At 40.6% G+C, this 20,643-nt stretch overlaps 1 protein-coding gene across 1 annotated transcript in view; it reads right to left on the minus strand.

Moving 5' to 3' along the window:
* Positions 1–20,643, minus strand: part of IRAG1 (inositol 1,4,5-triphosphate receptor associated 1) — a 1,344,613-nt gene that overhangs the window by 51,841 nt on the left and 1,272,129 nt on the right. The window lies entirely within an intron of this gene.

Consider the following 20,643-nt stretch of genomic DNA (forward strand, 5'->3'; position numbering starts at 1 on the left):
CACACACACACACACACACACACACACACGTGCAGATAATGTTGCTGGCACTGATGGCGTACCATTATTTTGTCTCCCTTTTTTAATACTTGCCTTTATCATGATTTTTAAGACATACTTTTAATTCATGTCACCAGTAATACGCATCCACAAAAAGTAACGTCTTTTGCCAATTCAACTAATTTTACACTGCCCATCACATCAATGCAAAGCAATCCATAAAATCATTGCTTCACCTCTTGAACCACTTTTAACAAATTAGTACTGTTCTTTTTAAAAGCTGGTTGTGCTGACAATTGGCATATTTAATTGGTCAAAAAAAAAAAAAAACAAGTGATCAACGGTATGATTTACAGATAGATACAATATACCAATAGGCTAACTAGAGATGCTTTAAAGGCCCAAATGATGGTAATCACAACTGTGCATGTGAGGAAATACTGTCTTTATTTTCTGTGTTGAAATCAAGGATTCCTAAACTGTTCATGAATCTGATAGTAATAATTAATGGTTTAGCCAGTGCTAGGTCAAGAAGGTGGCTGCCCTAGGTCCAAGGTGCTAAGGGGCATGATCGGCAGTTGCCAGTGGGGTGGTATTGCAGTACTGGACATTCAGAAACAAATGCCAATACTGTATCTGTGGTCATGGATGAAATGTTTTCTGTGTAGACCTGTGACTGTTATAACTCTAACAAATTGCGTGTTGCATTTGTAGCAAGCGGCTTGCTGCAGTTGCAAACAGGATAGATATTTTATTTATTTATTTTTGGGGTCTTCAACTTGCAGTTTTTTTTTTTTTTTGATCCTCAGCTTAGTGTGGAGGTGGCCACCAGATCTATGAATTGTACTAGGTAGTAAGTAAGTACAGCTACTACAGCTTTGATAATAATTATGCCATACTGTTTTTTTTAAGTTAACGTGAAAAAAAAAAACAGTGACAGAGTCCATTTAACATTTTTTTTATTTCTTATACGGATTACTGTTTTTTTTTTTTCAGTCTTGATTTTGGATTTTTTAAAGTTTGCTGCCATGACTGTATGTAATATTTTTCAGGATACAGAAGGAATGTGGAATATGAAAAGAATTTATCTTCATGACAAACCCAGCAATTCAGGCATTAATAGTGCTGCTAACTGCGCAGGATTTGAACCGTGCATGGTGACAGGACAAATGAGTACATATTTGTTTTTTATAAAAAGTTCAGTACTGGTGAATAGAGAAAGGTTGAGTTTGGGTTTACCACATGATGCTACACTGATTATGAGAGATGTACAGTCAGCTTCCTGTAAGAAAGGATAGAGGCGGGTGAACTAGATTAGTATATCTTAAGTTAGGTGTGCACTGATGGATGAGATATAAACTATGCAATCCTATGCACAAGATGACGGATTTGTGCAGAATGAAATTACGCAATGAATCTAGTGAGAAGTCTCTGATAGTTCCTGATATATATTATACTGGGCAAGTTGCTTCAAAGTCATTAGAAATGAACTGTGTCAAAAGCCAGGAAGAGACACGTATGACAGAGGCAGACTGTAGAGGTACTGAACAATGGCCTCAACAAGCATATTGAATGGCAAAATCAATTTATGTATAGATCTAACTGTAATATTTGACAATTACACACACACACACACACACACACACACACACACACACACACACACACACACACACACACACACACACACACCTGTCTGTCTATCTATATTTTTAATAACCAGAGTGTCATAAATAAAATGTCCTATACTGCAAGATAAGGGAGTTAGTTGTGTGTGGCTTTGTCACTCATTACAAAACTTATTCTCTGATATTGCAGTACAAGATTTTTCATGTGTCAATTGAACTAGACTCAACCTATTCCATTTATTTGTGTTTTCTGCTTTTAAAGTTCAGATTATTATTTGTTTTTCATTTCAGTTAAATGTTACAGTTATGTTGCTTGGTGTTGAGTGTTGAGTAGGGCTTTACAAATGCTTTGTAGGCTATTATGAAAAGGTTGTCCTGTGTGTAGTTTTCTATTCTCTTTTTAAATGACTTTTAACATATTTTAAGGTTTCTAGTACAAGCTCGTTCATTAATTTATTTTGTCTCTGATTAGCTTTATTCTATTCATGATTATAGGAGAACTGAAGTCTATCTCAACAAACAATGGGCATAATGCATTGAAAATTGTCCTGGACGAGATGTCAGTCTATCACAGATGAAGACATCCACTCACTCATGGCACACATATCTTACAGAAGAGGTCCAACGTATTCACTCTGTGGTGCTACTTATATTAATAATGAATTCACAGGGGTCACTTATATTAATGATTATTTCTTCTGGGGCTACTTATATTAATAATTTTCTATTAGTGTCATTCAGTGGGCCTTTGAAAATTTTAGATTACTAAAATGTAGGATAAAACATATGCACACAGTTATATGCAGCATTGCCTAGTATTACTCAATTACCATCAAAATATAAACATCCATCTGCACTTATAAAGTATCATAGTCATTTCAGCAACATGCCATTGTCTTTATACATTCTCATTAAGGAGCTCAGCAGTGATACATACCAGTAAACAAAACAAAAAATCCTGTACCAAAATGAATAAATAAAGACACAATACACAAAACTATAGCACTTATAATATAGAGAACTACAATCAGGTTTCTGATTGTAACAACATTATTATGCATTGGATACATGGATGCCATAAAATTCACCACTGAAGAGATGAGTCTCGGCGTTCTTGTCAAGAACACATAATATAGGTTTACGATTAGAGACTCATTCATAATTCTTTGTAGTGCATGACACTTTATCTGCTCCATGTAATATTAGTTACAGAAGAAGGAAAAAAACTCAAAATTTTTTTTACCAGTTTTGAAAGCCAATAAAACCCTTAAAGAGCATGGTTGTGCTTAGTAATTATGCCTTAATACCAGGAAAAAGACAAGCTACTTAAGCTTTGCTAAGGGACACAACATTAACTGTGCTTAGAAAGATGCTTACTGATTGTTAAACATCTCATACTACAGTAGCATGTAACTAGCTTGTCTCTTTCCCAGTGGTAGAATATAATTACAACACTCCTTGTACAATAAAGCCATAAAACTAGAACAGGAAAGCAGAAAAGGTCTGCAACATCTATTTTAACCCTAGGGTGTGAAAGAGATTGAAAAGAGACTTGTGAACATCCGGCATAAATATCATCACAAGCATATTCCCACCAATAACACTGGCACAGTGTCCCTATTTACTGAAAAACATAAACTTTCAACATTTACAGAAGCACAACTCTAATATCCACCATCCCAAAACAATTTCACAAGTAAATCTCAATGAACTTTTTCCCCTGCTGCACCAGGTGACATATGCAATAATTCAGAATACTCTTAAAATGCATGTCCGTAAATTGTACATTAACAATGAATGTAGAGCTATGTGCTGTACTCCTTAGGACTACCTTTTGTCACATACTTTCCAAAACTGCACTTGTCATCTGTGACTTGGACAAGACATTGCTTCAGTGTGTCAGTCCCAAAGGACAACAGGTTTGTGAAGTATAATACAACTGGCTGGCAGCAACATCCCGTCCTAAATCAGGGGTGGAAAATGCTTTTAAGTCAAATTACAAACTTGGATGCTGCAGGAGGCTAAATTTGAAGGTCACAGAAAAAATTAGAACACAAAATAAATTGAACGCTACAAGCTCCCTTAAATATGACAAACATCTACATAATGGATATGGTAGTTAAGCAGCACAATCAGTACATTACATATTAGTATCCACCAAGATAGAGAGTTGCACTTGTACAGTTTCTGAATATGCATAAATACATAAAATCTAAAACAGTGCACCATTTTACTTCAGGAAAAATATATGTATCATTTGTAAAAATCCCTAGTGCCATGGCAGAAATATTTTAGCAAGATAATGAAAACAGTGGCAAGCATCTTAATATTCTAACTAAAAAGCAAAAAAGCACAATAAGTCTTCTACCGACAGTTCCCAACTCAGATAGGTTTAGATCAGCACACTTATGCTACAAGAGTGCGGAAAAAAAAACTTTCATAATGTAAAATGACTGGTCTGAAGCCCAAGTGTAACAAAATGACACAGTCTAGATACAACAGCCCTGAAACTGTCTGATACAATGTAATAAGTACTTAAACCAGCAGTAGAACAGTTTTTTTTTTGGATTTAAAGGGCTGGAAATATAGCAAATATCACAGGAACTAACAGAATGCAGTCACAGTTATCAACAGAAGTGCAAAATAATACTTATTTACTTCATTTTAGCAACAGATTGCCTTAGATGTAAGCAGATTCACTGGAACTCAATGGCGTAGTTACCAAACAATGAGCAGCTCTGACCAATTAAGCCAAAACCCGCAGAAACACAAGACTTATATACAGGGAAAAAGGAACAGGTTTTAAGCTAACTACCAATCAGAAAAGCACTCAGTAAGCCTTCTAGCAGTAATCCCCATCTCAGAGAGGTTTAGAGCAGAACAATTATGGCACAAGACTGCAGAAAAACCCTCCTTAATGTAAAATGGCTGGTTTGGAGCCCAAGTGTCAGAAGACCACACAATGTAGATACAACAGCCTTGAACTTATCTGATACAATGTAATAAGTACTTAAGGCAGCAGTAGAACAGTTTCTTTTTGTGTGTTAAGTGTTTAGAAAGATACATACCAAATGAGGCTTTATACTCAATGATTAGCCTAACACAGTGGAATGATCACATCTCTGGACCTAGACACATTAACCTTACTAATAAACTGTGCAATGAAAAAGGTTTTTCTTACACTAGTGGATACATTGTGATTGAAGGACAGTTTGTTGTCCACATATGTTTCCAGGTCCCCAACTACTGAATCAATTTTCAGGGGTGTGTTGTTATGATAGGTACAGAGAGCATCATGCTTGCCAAAGGTGATGATTATACATTTTTAAGTTTTAGTCATGGTTATAATATTGGTTATTTGTTTGTGAAATGCTCTCTTGGAGGATCTTGGTGTCCCTCTGGAGAGTTAATGATGGCACCAAGTTTCAGTCATCTGCTAACTTAGTCAGTCACAAACCCTTTAGATTAACTTTTACTTCTGAGAAGTAAATGCCAAAGAGGAGTGATACAAGGACTGAACCCTGGGGTACACGACTAATGGGGTTCCTATTATATAATCGAAGATGCAATCCTTTGAATGCATCTTGATTGAACTTGAAAGCACGAAACAGCAAAATAGTGAAATGGCATATAAGCGATTTCTTTCCCTGGGAAAGAAATTGCTTGACCGCTTCCATTACTTTGCCATTTTCGTCACTGTAGTGCAACCTCGGAGTTGGTACATTTAAGTAGGAGGGGTGTGGGGCGTGAAGCGCCCCCACTTTATGCAATGTTTTGAAGTTTTTATTTATTTATTTATTTATTTTTTGTGGAACAGCGATTTTTTTCCCTGGGAAAAAAATGCTGTTCAGAGTGTTCGGGATTGTAAGCTTTCACTTACATGGGGTCGATAAATCAGCGTTCGCTTTTTTAAGTGTTCACTGATTTAATATAGACCCCACTAATGATAGGTCTTCTGGAAGAGGCAGAGCCACCTACCCTAATTTCTTGGGTTCTAATTTAGAGCCAGATTGCTTTCCAGTGTCATGTAGGGAGTAACATTTAGCTGGGAGAGTTTATCAACAATACTTGAGTGTGGGATGGTGTCTAAACCTTTGTGAGATCTACATACACAGTGTGTACTGATTTTCATTCATCTATTGCTTCATATATTCTCTAATTAATTAACCAGGTTAAACAGGCAGCATCTGCCTTTGTCAAAACCAAGTTGGCTTAGGTCAAGAATTTGAAGAGATTAACATGTCCTTATTTATTGATTCAATAATGATTCCCTTAACAGTCTTACATATGAGCCTGATCATATTTATGGGTCAACAAATATCTGGCTCTGCTGATGTCCCATCTTTATGCAGGGGAATGACTTTCGCTGTCCTCCATTTGTCCATCTCAAAGCTTGTTTGGAGAATGATATTAAATAGCTTCTGTAAGAGATTTGACAGATCCTGTTTCAGGCTGGTCAGTAGGCAGACTGATATGTTATCTGACTCCATAGAAGCTGTGTTTTTGGCTTTGGAAAGTGCTTTGAGGACTTGTTTTCAGGAGATTTATAGGGGTGTGGATGTGGGTATGTGATCTGGAAATGTAGAAGGAGGGGAGATGAAGTTAGAGCTAAATTTATCTATTAGTAGACTGACTACATTCATGGTTTGAGTATATGATATTATTTGCTATCAGTGCTTTGCACTGTTGGGCATTGTTTCTAAAGTTGCTAACATAGTAAAACAAGGCTTTATGGTTGTTTTTTTTTACTTAGGTGGCTATTTATACCTAATATCTAGCTTAGGATGAGTTAATCAGGGACCAGAGTTCTTGTTATGTTTACCAAGAGTATTTCTGACATCTTGATAGTTACATTTATTATTGCATGCATTGAGTTTTTTTTTTCTTTTATTGTACAGCGTGTTTATATTTGGGTTCCATTACAGTCGGTTATTTTTAAATTTGGCATTATATTTGTTTTCAAGGAGATCAGAGGCATCTATGCAGATTTCCACATATGCATAGACTTTGGTGGTAAAGGATTCCCCATATACAATGGGTTCATCAGGTTGGAGGGGGATGGTGATTAAACCAGGTCAGCATTCAGGTTTTGTAGATTAGACTTCACATACTCTCTGAATATTATCTGCAAATATACAGAGCTGAGTATATATTTTTTTGGTTATAGAGTTTGTTAATTGTTGCTTAGATCTCTGTTGAAACTGTTGTCTCACTGTTCTGAGAGACTGATCGGCAAATATACAGAGCTGAGAATATTTTTTCGGTTTTAAAGTTTGTACTGTTAGTTGTTGCTTAGATCTCTGTTGAAACTGTTTTGTTCTACCCATCCTCCCTATTTTTGGTTTGTAGTTTAAATATGGTGGCTTTTGCAGTTGCTCGCCCCACTGTAGATTTGATCTGGGACACTCCCCCAGTCCCATCTCTTTACCACATTCTACCTAATAAACTCTTTCTTCACTTGCTTTTAGTCCTTTTTAATTTAATTGCATTTTTTAAACTGTGTTTGATCTAATATTGCTGCATACTCAAGCTTGCTAGCTTGCACTGCATGTGAATTGTTTTTACTACAGTGTTCTCTCCTCTCTATCTGATGAATCTGGGCATCTTGAGGCAATGTAGAAATTGGCTCATGTACACAGACAACCCTCTCCTCCTACCACCCAACACTACAACCTGTGAGAGATGCACTTATCTAGCCAAACTGGAGGTAAAGCTCTCTCCAGCCAAGACTGAACTTGACAGTCATGAGGAGAAGGTAAACATTTGCACCACACCACACTCATCACATAGTCTCACTAAATCTACACCACCAAAATCCACACATAGTAATGGAAAAACATTCCCGGAGGCTCTCAGTAATAATCTGTCTAAGCAACAGAGACCTCCAAAGCAGAAACGCAGGCAACCTCCATCCCCCAACACAACCCAAATGACACATAGCCCACAGACTCAGTGTGCCACTCAACCACAGACAATAATGCAAAACAACGTACCCAACACACTAGTCATAGGTGACTTTATAGTCAAGCACACTGATGCCTCACTCACCAGGCTAAACAAGGAGATGGTTACTGTCAGCTGCCTGTTGGGTGCCAGGATCCACCACATAACCCATGCACTCAGGTCACTCCACAATCATGTTGGTGTGAGTGACCTGAGACGTACCTCCCTGGACTACATGAAAAGAGACATGGAAGCGCTCTCCAATCTTGTAGCCCAGGCAGGTATGACCCTAGCCCTGAGTAGCATTCTGCCATCACACAGAATGATACCGCAGTACAAGGACAAAATGATTGACTTCAACAATTGGCTAAGCTTCTGGTGTCATCCTAAGGGGATCCAGTGTCTGTCTGCTTGGGATGACATGGTCGACAGACCACGATGCTTTGCCACAGATGGCCTGCACCTGTCGCCCCTGGGATTCCTGATACTGGCTAAGGCTCTTGCTGCCCCTACAGTGCCTTTTTTAGGCAGGGTTCAAATAACAAATTCACCACCATAACAGGAAAGTACAGTTGTGTACCTACCATAAATGTAGATGTTCAAGTGTATTCACTGTTGCAGTCATTACAGTTGGGTTATCCTGCTGGCAGGCTACCCGCAGTCGGCCTGAATTCCAAAGTCCTGGTCCAGCATTGGTTGCTGTCACCTCCTCCCTGACGTCAGTGTGCCAGGGGTATAAAAGATGCAGCCGAAGCCATTTTCTTCAGTTTTTCTTGCCCCAGATGTTAGGTGCCCCCAAAAGGGTAGGCTAATTTATGCCAATAAACATGCATGCAGTAAAGTAAAACTCTACCTTCATCTATAAGCAAATACACCACATAGGTTGTATAGAATAGAGAAGTACAGATAAGGCCCAGCAAAGCAAAGGGGGATGGTGGGTGGGTAACCTGGACTGCAACAGTGAATACACTTGAACATCTACATTTATGGTAGGTACACAACTGTACTATGTTCATTGTGTTTCACTGTTGCAGTCATTACAATTGGGTAGAATCCCAAAACTAAGGTTGGGCGGCTGGGACTAAATAGGATTAGGAGATGCTATGAGGCCCTGCAGAACTGCAGTGGCAAAGCCTGCTCTAGATTTAGAGTAGAGAGGTAAGTGATAGTGCTTTGTAAAAGTATGCACTGAACTCCAAGTTGCAGCCTCTAAGATGTCTTCAGTTGGTACTCCTCTGAGGTAGGCTGCTGAAGTGGCTGCTGCTCTGGTTGAATGTGGCCTAATGCCCTTAGGCACTGATTTGCCATGCTGTGAATAGCAGAAACGAATGCAGTGGCCTATCCATTTTGAAACAGTCTGATTTAAGATAGCCTTTCCTTGTGATCCTGCAGCATATGCCACTAGAAGTTGCTCAGTCTGTCTGAAAGCTTTGGTTCTGTCCAAGTAGAAGCATAGCTGCCTGTGAATGTCCAAAGAATGCAGAAGTCTCTCACCCTTATTCTGTGGGTTTGGATAAAAGGTAGGCAAATGAATTGTTTGATTCAGGGCCACACTGGACACTACCTTAGGCATAAATGTCGGGTTTGTCCTCAGAGAAACCCTGACCTGATGGAAAATGATAAAGGGTTCCACAGCCATGAGTGCCTGTAACTCTGAGACTCATCTTGCAGAGGTTATTGCTAGGAGCAGAGCGGTTTTCCAAGATAAGAATTTTATATCAGCTGTAGAGGCTGGCTCAAAAGGAGGCAGTGTGAGTTTTTCCAAGACATAATTTAGGTCCCATGCAGGTATTGGCACTCTCCTTGGAGGTCTTATGTTTTTGGCCCCTCTGAGGTACTGCCTTAGTAATGGATGAGAAAATAGAGGTGGTTCTGTATTGTAGTGAGCTGAAATGGCAGAGGCATGAATCTTAATTGAGGAAAAGGATAGGCCTTTGTCCAGCATCTCAGTTAAGTATTGTAAAATCTGAGGAATATTTGGTACAATTGTGTCAACTCCTTGTGCCGGGTTCCAAGCACAGCATCTCTTCCACTTTTCTGCATAAGATTTTCTGGTGCTAGGCCTCCTGGCCTCCAAAATAACATCCATCACTGCTTTAGACAGAGGCGTGTTTTGAATGGTTACATTATCCGCCATGCTGCCAGGTTTAAGGTCCTGAGATGGCTGTGCAGGATCTGACTGTTTTGTTGGGTCAGTAAGTGATGAATTGGAGGCAATGTCCAGGCTGGGCATTGAGACAAGCTATTTAGGATTGGGTACCAGTGCTGGCGGGGCCAGTTGGGGGCAATCAGTATAATTTTTGGCTTCTCTTGTCTGACCTTTAGGAGTACCTTGGGGAGGAGAGGCAGTGGGGGAAAGGCATATACTGTTAAGTTTTTCCAGCTGTAAGACAGAGCATCCACTTTCCATGCTAGCTTGTGATAAGTCCTTGTGCAGAATTTCTGTAGTTGGCAGTTGTGAGACGAGGCAAATAGGTCTATGTCCGGGCATCCCCAGTTCCTTGTTATCATGCTGAAGACTTGTGGATCCAATTTCCACTTGTGGGGATCCATTAGGTTTCTGCTTAGTTAATCTGCCAGAGAATTTATCCTTCCTGGCAGGTATTGTGCTTGCAGATGTACTTGGTAAGTCAATGCTGTGTCCCACAAAGTCATGGCTAGTCTGCAGAGGGGGTAGGAATGTGTGCCTCCCTGCTTGTTTATGTACCACATGACTGTAGTATTGTCCATCTTTATCAATAGTTGTCCTGGATGAAGTAGATCCTTGAAGGCTGTCAGGGCATTTTGAACAGCTAGCTTCATTTTTTGATTGATATGTAGATGCATTTGGCTTGCGGACCATGTGCCCTGAATACATCTTCCTGCCATATGGGCCCCCCAAGCATAATCTGATGCATCTGTTGTTAATGTCTGCCTGGCTGTGGGTAAAGTGAAAGGCTGTCCCTTGTTGTGGTGACAGGCCTCTGCCCACCATCAAAACTCCTGTTGCAGGCAGGGAATGAGGGTAATTATTGTTTCCAGACTGTGGCAATGTTAAGCCCAAACACTTTTTAAGATACCATTGTAGTTTCCTCATATGCAGTCTTGCATATGGAATTAGCAGAATGCAGGATGCCATGAAGCCCAAAGCCTGCAGAATTTGTCTTGCAGATAACTGGGTCTTTGTTGCCAACATTTTGAAATAAGTAGTCAGTTGTCTTTGTTTGTCTGGCATGAGATAAGCTTGTATTAAAGCTTGCACCAAAGAATATTATCTCTTGTGAGGGTACTAGTTTTGATTTCTTTTCGTTTACTGTGTACCCTAGGCATGTTAGTAATCTTTTTACAAACACCAGATGCTGTAGTAAAATGTCCTTGCTCTCTGCTTGAATAAGGCAATCGTCCAAGTAAGGATAAATTTGTATTCCTCTTTGTCTGAAAAATGCAATTACTGGTGCCAGGCATTTTGTGAAGACCCAGGGCACAATAGATAAGCCAAAGGGCAGTGCAGAGAATTGGTAGTGCATTGAGCCAGCTATAAATCTGAGGTATCTTCTGCATGAATGTCGGATTGGGACATGCAGGTATGCCTCTTTTAGGTCTAAAGTCACAAGCCATGCCTTCTTGCCCAGCATGGGCAGAAGCTGCTGCAGAGTCAACATTTTGAATTTCGGAATATCCAGAAATGTGTTTAGAATAGACAGGTCCAGTATTGGTCTCCATGCATTGTCCTTTCTGGGCACCAAGAAGAGTTGAGTAAAATCCTAGTCCCTACTCTTGCTGTGGCACTCGCTGAATGGCCCTCATGTCCATGAGGGCTGAAACTTGTTTTTGAGCCTCTGCCCATTGATTGTGTGGCAGGTCTGGCATTCTGTTTGCCCTTGGCAGGGTGTGAAAATGGAACCTGTAGCCTTGAGAAACTATATTCAGGACCCATTTTTCCTGGGTGATCATGTGCCAATTTTGTGAAAAAAGTGCTAGTTTTTCCCCTAAAGGAGCTGCCAGAAGATAAGTGCTTGGTGTTGGCAGGGGAAAGTCATTGAGACTGTTTCCTGTATGGCTGTGATTTATCTTCTCCACTTTTGGAGGTAGAAGCACCCCATTGTTTAGACCTGTATAAGTCCTGGGGCTGGGATCTGCCTCTGGGGCATCTGTATCTGCCTCTTTGTGGCCTGTCTGACACTGGAAAGGCCCAATTTTTTGCAGGCCAGTTCCTGCTAAATCTGGAAGGTTGTACCTGTAAGAAATCCTTGACTGTTTGCATAGATTTAGCTTTGTCCTCCATTTTCTTCAACACCTCTTCTGCTTTAACACCAAACAAGGTATCATGCTGTAATGGAGCATCTAATAATTTTGCTTTAACATGATGAGGCAGATTCTGTTCCTTTAATCAAGCATGCCTCCTAATGACAGAACCTGTAACAGCGGCCCTGCAGGAGGCCTCCAGAGAATCAAAACCACATTGCAAAGTATGCTTTCCCACTTGTTCAGCTGCATGCAATAAATCCTGCATTTCTTTGTTTTCTACACATTCAGAATTTGTCAACATTTTCTCTTTTAGTAGTGACATAAGATATTGTTGATATTTAAGCATATGAAACTGACAATTTAAGGCCCTTACAGCCAAGGTAGCAGAAGTGTAAATCTTTTTCCCCCATCTGTCCAGGGTCCTTGAATCCCTATCAGAGGGGTAGGGTTTTTTGCAGTGAACGTCTTGACCCCTTTGGGACCCTGAGATATAGTTTCTGGGTCAGCAGCAGGGTTTTTATAAAGAAATGTATGTGAATCAGGAACCCTGTAGTATCTGCCTGGCTTAACAGGAGCTGGTGGTAAAGAGTCAGGAGTGAGACTGGACTCTATAAATACATCATCTACAATGTCTAAAACAGGAGGAATAGCAAGGGGCCTGTGCTGAGGTAGTAAAAGAAAATCTCTGAGCCTTTTCTTAGATTCTGAGTAATCTTGGCTATCCCAATGAAAATGCTCCCTTATAGTATGCAGGGTCTCCCCAAAAGAATAATCTTCAGGAGGAGAGGCTGAAGGGATAGATTCTTCAGCATCAGAATCCTCATAAGGAGGAAGAGAGTATTCCTGTTCAGAAGAGGAATCAGAGGAAATGGAAACCTGATCTGAATATTCATATTCTGTCTCTTGTCTAGGTCTCTTATCTGGAGGGGGATGGGAACCCCTGATCAAAGTAATTAGGTCTTCAGCCATTTTAAGCATCTGTTTTTTAGGCATGGAGGCCTGTCCAGGGGAATGTTGTACTTGTTTCTTTGTCTTTAGAGGTGCTTTAGTCTTTGCCTTTGAAGCTGAAGTCGTTTTTACATATAACTGTGTAGGCCTGAAAACACCCTCAGAAGCCGATGCCTGCTCAGCGGCTCCGGACCCATCTGAGGGAATAGTTTCCGAGGGTCAAATACCTTGAGTTTCCAGCAGCCTAGTCGGCTTCACGTGGGAGTCGGAAGCGGCCTGTGGCTCTGAGGTAGTGGGCATCAGGGGCTGCGAAAGCACCTCACTGAGAACCAGCGAACCGGCGACTGGCCTAGCCGAAGCCTCGTCGTCGGTTTTGGACCTCGGATGCCTGTCCTTTTCTTTGTCTTTGCATTTTTTATAAATTCCGGTAGTCAGCTGTTCCGATGGCATTATATAATTAAATCTTCTGCCAAAATAATGAAATGCAAAATCATACCAACGCTTAATAGTGCATTGGTTAAATCTAGCACAAAACCGACAACTAGCAACGTCGTGGTCAGGGCCTAGGCAAGGAATACAGTAAGAATGAAAATCCTTATGAGGTATTTGCTTCCCACAAGAAATACAATTATTAACTTTTTCTGACATCAGTCCCGAACAAGAAAAAAGTTTCCCCAACGGGGTACTTAGCTTTAATGAAGACTTCGGATCTGAAATTCGAACTTGAAAATCTCAGGAGTCGGCCGACCGGCACTTGCGAACTGCTTTTGCTTCGGGCACCGCACAGCAAGAAAGACTGAAGAAAATGGCGTCGGCTGCATCTTTTATACCCCTAGCACACTGACGTCAGGGAGGAGGCGACAGCAACCGATGCCGGACCAGGACTTTGGAATTCAGGCCGAAAGCGGGTAGCCTGCCAGCAGGATAACCCAATTGTAATGACTGCAACAGTGAAACACAATGAACATCTGGCAAGCAAAAACCGAGGGTAATGCTACTCAATGCTAGAAGTTTAAATCTCAAAATGCACTCACTCGAGGCACTCCTTAAAATGGAGAACATTGATATCTGTGCAGTGACTGAGACCTGGTTCAAGGCTCCAGAGAGCACACCTGCACTACCAGGCAATAACTCATACCACACTTTTCGGCAATGTAACCTGGACCGAAACACCAAAGGCGGAGGTGTGTCCATATTCATTAAGGATATCCACACCTCCAGGCTAGTTGCTCAGCATAATGCATCCGAGGTTATTCATAGGTTCATAGGTTCATAGATTAGTACTAAGCTAACTGCCCTTGCGAGCCATTTTAAGCCTAGCCAATTATCCCTTGTGAGACTCAAACCCTGCATCCTGTGTTTGTAAGGCAAACACCTTAACCATTAGGCCACCCTCCCACCCAAGTGGGACTAACTCTGGGCAAAACTGCAATCTAAATTGTAGCTTGCTACAGATCTCCCACCATGCCCCAGGATTCCCACTCCTCTTTTCTTGATGTACTGGAAAATATTAGGGTTCAACCAAACACCCTAATAATGGGTGACTTCAACTACCCCACCATTAACTGGGAAAACTACTCGTGTACCAACTCCTTAGCTCAATGCTTTCTGGAATTCATAAACTCCAATGCCCTAGATCAACTTATCCACACCCCCACCAGGGGCAACAATATCCTAGCCTAGTCATTACCAACATGAGTGACTGGTGTTCCACACCTGAAGTTAACTCCTCGTTGGTCCGATCCGAACATAAGCTTATCACCCTTGATATCCACATCCCGCCCCACCCACCATTAAGGAAACCACAGTAAAAAATTTCTCCAAAGCCAACTTCATACTTCTTAAGACAGAAGTGATGAACTTCATGACACCCATGCAGATGGACAATACAGTAACAACTGCTGAATCCTACAAAAATGCACTATATAAGCACTTACATGAGTGCATGGATCGTGCTATCCCAAACAGAACCAAGATGCTATCCTCCAAAAAAAGGAAGCCAATCTGGTGGTCTCTTGCCATAAACAAACTGTACAACAGAAGGAAGAAACTGTTGCAAAAGAGAGTAAAATCCCATGAGTGAAGGAGCTCCCTGGTCAGCCTCAGTAAGAAGCTGAGATCCCTTATAAGATCCTCCAAAGCTAGCTATGAAAACAAAATTGCCACTAAATCCAAGGACAACCACAAATCATTCTATAGCTATGTCAAGAATTTAGATGGCAACACCCACATCTGCTCTGAGTTACAGCACAAAGCACGAAAATTACAGAACCAACTGATATTGCCAACATCCTGGCAGACAGGTTGTCCTCAAACAAATGCCCTACACTGACCACCTCAAAAACCTCCAGCTTTACTCTAACTTTACCCCCCTCTCACCCCCTAAAGGGCCCGTATCTATACAGGAAAAATGCAGAGTCCCTGTAATCACAACTACACAGGTAAAAGCTGCACTCTAAAGTGAAAAACACAGCATCCATGGGACCGGACAACATCCCAGGCTGCGTTTTACACGAACTTCAGAATGAACTGGCTCCCCACTTAAGCACCATGTTCAATAATAGCCTCCCATCAGGCTTTGTGCCCACTGAATGGTGCACAGCAACAGTTATCCCACTCCACAAAGGGGAGCCACCACTGATCCCAGGAACTATTGACCTATTAGCCTGATGAGCCTGGTTTGCAAGGCCATGTAACTTATCATCATGGAACTCATAAACAAAGACACTGGTAACCTCCAAACTCTGGATCCCACCCAGTTCGGGTTTGTGAAATGCAGATCATGCCTCCTGAACTTGATCGACTTCTTTGAAGTAGTCACCAAAGCCGTGGATGAGGGTAAGGTGGTTCACACAGCCTATCTTGCCCTTGCCAAGGCTTTCAACACCATCCACCATTCTGGAATTATAGCTAAACTCACTAAACTAGGTATAAATCCCTACATCACAAGGTGGGTTGCCAACTGGCTCACTGACAGAACCCACACTGTAAAAGTTGCAAACTCCAGATCTGACCTCAAAGCAGTGACAAGTGGAGTACCACAGGGTTCCGTCCTGGGACCTCTCCTGTTTGGTATCTATTTCTCTGAAGTACAGGCTAACACAGAAGGCCTCTGGCTAATGAGGTTCGCAGCTGACTGCAAACTAGGAGCCATAGTCAAGTCCCCAAATGATGTGAACATCCTACAGAAGGGCCTCACTGAGACATATGCCTGGTGTCAGAGCCATGGCCTCAAGCTCGGTGCCAAAAAGTGCAGTGTCATCCCCTTTGGTAAAAACTCTGTACCCATGAACTACCACATAGGCAGTAATCTACTTAACACCAAATGCGTGATAAGAGACCTTGGGACCCAGGTGGATAGTAGTCTCTCCTTTGATAGTCACATCGCCACAGTAGCCAGGAAGTCCTTCTACATGCACACCTCATCATAAAAGGGTTCTCATCCAGGAAAAAGGAGGTCATTGTTTCCCTCTACTCATCACTCGTTAGACCCATTATAGAGTGCAATGCCCCTTTTGGTATGTACCTCACAAGACATCTGCAGCAGCTGGGAAGGCCACAGAAGTACCTCACAAAGAGGATTACTGGCCTCAAACAAATGCCCTACACTGACCGCCTCAAAAAACTCCAGCTTTACTCCGTAGCATATCGCCTACTGCAAGGTGATCTCTGCCTAACATATAAAGCTATGTCAAACCCAGAGCTGTTGGACATGCTACACCTAAAGAAATCCCAATCCCTCTTAGCTACACACTCTAGGGACCTAAACCTTGTCACCACAATAAACAGAACATGCTGGAGAGATAGAGTCCTGTCCTAGAGACTTCCTATACTCTGGAACAAGCTACCCATCTATGTCAAGCAAAGTTCTTCATTAGCACTCTTCATGAAAAATCTTGATGAGTGGATGGGAAATAGAAAATACACCCCTGGGATCACTTCTGTGACTCTGCTGAACAGTGGCACAGGAAAATAACTTTTTTGGGTGGCGTAAGCTATGGAACCTTGCTGGCTAGGCTTACGTAGGCCCTTGGGCCGATAGCCTAGTACCTACCTATGAACCTATGAACCTATACATAGGTATTAGGAGATGCTTCTGCCTTGAATCTTATGATGGATGTAATTGATTTATTGTCTGATTTGACAAGGGAGGAAGTTACAACACAGCTGCCCCATACTGGTGATCACAAAATCTAGGATTTTGTCTCTCCAAGTTGGGGTGCAGACTAACTGTTACAGAGAGTTTATATTTTTGAAGTCCAAACACATGTTAGGGGATCTATACATCTCCCAGTTGATGGAGGGGTAGTTGAAGTCCCCTAGAAGAATGGTGTCTGGCCTAATGCGTAAGTACTCCATACTTATCAGGTAGGAGGTATGGGCATGGGGATATAGATGTGGTTCTATAGTTAGCTATGATTTGATAATGGGTTTTGTTAATGGTCAGTTGAATGTGGAGGAATTCCAAGTCATTATCCTGTCTAAAGAGCTTGGATGTGATATTCTGTGTTACAAATATAGAGACACTACTACCTTTAGTGCTTTCATCCAATATCTTAATTCTCTGCACTAATTGCTTTCTATATGGGACATACAGTACACATTGTTATATGTCCAGGCAAGATAACCTTTTTTCATCCTGCAACAAAAATTGTGTTATGTCATCTATTTATGCAGAACATATTACTAAATATGCTATTTGTATTGCTTTTAGTAACAAAATATGTTTTGATTTGGCTAAACAATTACAAAATTACATGAATGGGTTGATGAATATGTGCATGCTCTAAACAATAAAGCAATAAATAAAATGTTTTACTCAACCATTTTGTTGTGTGTGATGGGTTTTCATTACCTTTGGGATGTGTGACTGATGATTCATAAGACATAACAAGTTGACTGTGCATCTTGGTGATGAAGCAATGTTGCATACATTAGACGCACAGACATAATTGGTTGCAACAAGCATCATCAACAGCATGTGATACTGCAGTGGCCATTGCAATAAACTATGTCTGATGCAGTGAAAAAACATCCCACCATCAGCAAAGTGCAGATGAACATTACTGCAAAAAAGCTCATTCGATATGCATAAGCATATATACAGCATATACAGGTTTAAAACACATTAAGTTTTAATAAATGTAAAATGTAACTTTTCCTTAACAAAATAGATTGTTTGGCTGTTTCCAATGTGTCACAATATAAGGACTTCACCTCCATGATCTTTCTCTATCATTAGGTGTCCCTCAGGGATCTGTTTTAGGTCCGTACTTGTTTAATATATTTTTATTACAGCTCCATCAAGTACCTCATGCTGAGCTAACAGATATGCAGATGACTGCAAAGTGGGATTTATAGCAGCATCTAGGAATGATACAGAAGCAATTAATAAATATTTAACAGATATCTGTGAATGGACTAAAAAAATCTGATCTTCATTTTAACTAAAGTAAATGTTAGGCAATGTATTTTATAGGGTCATAGGTTTATTGGTTTATACTAGGATAACAACCATTAGGGTATTTACAAGCCTAGCCATGAAACTAAACTCAGTTTTGCCCCCAAGTTCCTTGGACGCCTATATGACGGGGTATGTTAGTAAAAAGGTAGCCAAGGGTTGTGGGGTGGGTGGTATTTTAATTGGGGAATAATTTACTTACTGTTGACTTCTGACCAACACAGACATGAGGCCAAACTGGGAGTGAATTTGCAATTTTCCATTCAATGATCGAGGTTTCTTTTGAATAAAGTCAGGGATGAACTCTGCTTCGCATAGATGGGGAGATTATTCCACAGCACGGGCATCCTTTGAGACACATATCGGTCTCTCCGGTGTATTCTATTTATGTTGCAGGCAAAGTTCATATTCTTGGATGTAGTGTTTCTGGCGCTGTTTGTTTTGCAAATATGCAAAAGATCCATCAGAGCTTTATCTGAATATACCATATATGCTAGGCATACATAGTATCTCAGTAACCTGCAGGAGACTGAGTACAGCGGTAGGACCTTAAGGCAATCTGTGAAGGACAGGGTATTCATACCCTGGATACGTCTGCTGAGGAACCTTGGAGGGCATTCTAACTGTTATGATACTTCCCAAATGGGGCATTGTACTCAATGATGACTCTGATAATGGCTGATTAGACTGATACTGTAACTTTCTTGGACCAGAATGCCATACTCTTTCTTATGAGTTGGGTGAAACAGAATGATTTTCATACTTGCCTACATGTTTGTCGAAGGTCAGATCACAGTCTGCATATGTTCCCAGATCCTTATCAGGTCAACTCTTAGGGTTGTTTTATTGATGGAGTAATTAGCTTGTATGGATGATTTCTGAATGGGCACTATAATGCATCTCTTTGTGTTGAGTTTTAATCTGTGACTTTGGCACCAGTCATTTGTTTGAGTTGGACCCTCCTGTAGGATGTTGCTATCATGGGGAAATCTATGATAGATCTAAGTCACCTGTGAACGTTAACAGGAGTGGGCCCATTATGGATCCCAGATCCCTGAGGAACTCCACAGGTGATTGGTTTCCTCATGGAGGTGGTCTCACTGATTCTGAGTTTTTGAATCCTATTTGTGATCCAGTCAGAAATTCAGAAAATTAAGTATGGATTCATGCCTAGTTCATTTTGGATGAGAAATAGAGAAACACTTATCTATTCATTGCTAACCAGGTTGGTTCCACTAGGTTAGAAGGCTCTTTTCAGGAGAAACTCACAGTGGCATTTAAACTACTTGTGGAAATGTGGACAAAGCACTGCCTATACTCTTTTTTTTGACAAGTGTCATGGGATCTTTTACATCCACCTGAGCTACCACAGATAGGGCCCTGGTTTAATGTCTCATCCAAAGAGCAACACACTTAGGAGTGCAGAACCTCCCTTATGCTTCTTTGCAGTGTCAGCAACTCATCTACCTGGTGTGGGAATAGAACCTACAGCCTATGAAGCAAAGGCCAGTGTGCTACATTTTGTGTCACTGACATTGATTTGCATTCTCTTGACCAGTAACTTTTCCTTTAACAAACATTTTAGAAGCAAAACTTTAATGATTATGGGGTTACTATTGAAATCCATCTCATTAAGACACAAAAGAGCAATGGTTTTATACCTTTACTGGAACATAACATATTTTGTGTTTGTAATGAAAATCACTGATACAATGACGTATAACTGCTTATGAATTTAGAGTATAGGCAAAAACAAATATAGCAAGCGTTATTTTCATTTTACAATATTAAATGCAATAAGTTATGTTAGCTGCATTATATAATCTTGTATTGCTGTTTTGATCTTTTTTAGGATATCGGACATGTTAGAAGCGCTGTCAGGATGTGGGGCCTATCAGCAAGTGTCTTGGAAATAAAATCAGGTACCAATAAGTATGTATTAATGATACAGGAAAATAAGATGTGTGATGGGTATACTTAACCTTAGAACAAGACATCTGGACAAAGCCTAAAATAATGGGAGGAATGGCCCAAAAATAGGGACACATTTTAAATACTGCTTAGAAAGTTGCTAGAATAACTGCATTTGTGTTAGCATGCATTTTCTAAAAACTATTAAGTCTGAAGCTGAAAAGTATTTTGTGGCTTCAATCCTCAGTGATTTGCCAGAAAACTACAAATTATATGAGGAACAGGCCAAAAATATGGACATTCTGTGAAAATCTGGACACTAGAGAGGTATAGTGCTGGATAGGGACAGAGATGGGAGTAACTCTGAAGAAAAAGCTAAACCCAGAATGGTAACAGACCTAAAGAAAGTTGTCTTAGGAAAAGCCATACAAGAAAAAGGAGGGAGGCCGAAGGAGAATGCTAAATATTAAATATTAATATAATATTAAAATAATTTTATTAACAAATAAAAAATGATTACTTTTG

Source organism: Protopterus annectens, chromosome 17.part0, assembly GCF_019279795.1.
Source record: "Protopterus annectens isolate FY-2018-M chromosome 17.part0, PAN1.0, whole genome shotgun sequence".
NCBI classification, from domain to species: Eukaryota; Metazoa; Chordata; order Ceratodontiformes; family Protopteridae; genus Protopterus; species Protopterus annectens.